Genomic DNA, 2444 nt, shown 5'->3' on the forward strand with positions numbered 1-2444 from the left:
TTCACATATACCCCTAAATATACGATTGCCCAAACACAAACATTATTGCTCATCTACAGGTAAGAGTGTACACACACTCACACAAACACACATGTGTGTATATATGTATATATACATACAAATGTACATTTATACACACACACAATGTTGGGAAAATTTATAAAATGGAAAATATATTTCTGTCATGTAATTTCTTCCACCATGACTGATTTCAAGTTACCAGTAGTTTAACAACCAGATTTAAAATTCCTTAATCTTGGGGCTGGCTCCGTGGTGTAATGGTTAAGCTCACGTGCTCTGCTTCAGCGGCCCAGGTTCACAGGTTTGCATCCCAGGCGTGGACATACACCACTCATCAGCCACATGGTGGAGGCAACTCACATACAAAATAGAGGAAGATTGGCAAAGATGTTAGCTCAGGGCAATTCTTCCTTAGGAAAAAAAAAAAATCCTTAATCTTGAGAACATTTAACAGTTGGCTCTCAAGAGCCTTTATAATGTGGTTTCAGTGCACTATTTCACTATTTTCACTCCCTAAGTTAATAGGCAGATCCCCATCCCCAAGTGCTTTCTTCCAGAAGAAACACTAACTACAGACACTTTTCTCTTGTCCAATTACAGCCATGGTCATTTAATCAGTATACACAAAATAATATCACATAAAAATGCTTTCTCATTGAGGAATGTAAAATTGGATTTGAATACAATAATATCAAATGTAATTAGCCTTTATCCTGCATAACACTCCACTTGTTTCTTTGCAATGACTTACTTTGTTCATGTCTATAACTTAGTCATTTGTCCAACAAATATTTAATAAGAAACATTACTCAGTATATCGTGGCAGGTACTGTGGTACACAGAAGAATGTATATGATAACTACAGGATTTTGCTCTCTAGTAAATGAGGTATATCAGCATTACATTTTACGATGTTCCAAATGAAAATAATGAGTGCTGTGAGTCCATAACAGAAGGGAGGAAGGGAGAGAAAGGAGAGAGGTGATTAGGAAAGACGGCACAGTCAAGCTGTGTGAAAGGATAAGTTGATTTCTCTGGGCATAGACTAACTGAGTACGTTCTAGTAGGAAAATAAAAAGAAAATATTTTAAGCATTATATATTTGATTTGGCTTATTTCAGTGCATTTACCTGTGCATTTTAACAAGACTCTGTACAGTGTGCCAGATGTGCAACAGTAATTATCTCCTGATAATTCTGTTACTTTTTGTGCCATTACAGTCATTTTCATATTTCCAATCCTCATTTACTCCTTGGTTTAATATCTCTTCATCCCTTCTTATTCTTATATTCTAATTCATGCAGATATAGTTTTTGTTTTTGTTATCTTGTCTCTTGTTCCCAAAGTTCCACACAAAATCAATCAATCAAGTGGAAAATCTAAAGAACACAATTTGACATGTCTATTTTTTGCATTACCATATTTCTGTTAGATGCATTCATTTTGCATTTAATGGTAGTTAGCTATGCTTGCTTATTTTGGTTTACTTGTTGTTGTTTTATTGCTTCATAGATCGCATTTTCTTTAATGAATAAACCAAATTAATTTCTATATTCCACTGTTATTGGATATTTGACTTTAATATTTTCACTACTATGAATAAAATCACTGTTAGCATTTTTGTGTATGCATTTTGGTGAATATAATCACTTATTTCTTTTGGGTAACTACTGTTCCACAGGGAATACTTAGAAATAATAGGTGCTTCCAGCTTCCACAGGGGTCAGTAGATGCTCTGTATCTTTACGAATACTTGGAATCAGCTGTCTTAATTTCAGCCAACTGGATGGGTTGGTAGGGTGTCACACTGTGATTTGAATTAATGTTTTCCTGATGAGTAACAATGCTGAAAATTTTTTCTTATACTCATTGGATATTCTCTTCCTTTAATGAGCCAGATTTTTGGTTTGAAACCTTGGGAGCTTCCCAGGTGTAATCTGAAACTGGCGCCTGTACACGGAGGGCAAGGAGGGACCAAAGAAAGATGCAAACCATTCCAGGTTGGTAGGTGGCAGTTTTAATAAGCAAGGAAATTTACATACAGGCTTGTCTTGGGTGGCCACAAGACAAGTAGATCTATGCACTTGCCAGCCAGAATCTTAAAAGTTTATGTAGAGGCTGTAATTGAGTGCAGTCACATATGCAATCTGGATATTTTCAACAACACCTTACTCACTCAAGGCTGCATTCTTGAAAACAAGCTTTCACTACGGGAACAGTACATTTCAAGGACAAGGAGGTAGGTGAGGAGCCTCTGATTCCCTGTGTCCAGCTCACAGGTCAACCGGTGGTCACATTTTCTTTTTTTTTTTTAATTTTTTGTTTATTGCAGTAACATTGGTTTATAACATTGTAAAAATTTCAGGTGTACATCATTGTACTTCTATTTCTGCATAGATTACATCATGTTCACCACCAAAATA

The sequence above is a fragment of the Diceros bicornis genome, chromosome 7 (genome assembly GCF_020826845.1).
Source record: "Diceros bicornis minor isolate mBicDic1 chromosome 7, mDicBic1.mat.cur, whole genome shotgun sequence".
In the NCBI taxonomy this organism is placed as follows: Eukaryota; Metazoa; Chordata; class Mammalia; order Perissodactyla; family Rhinocerotidae; genus Diceros; species Diceros bicornis.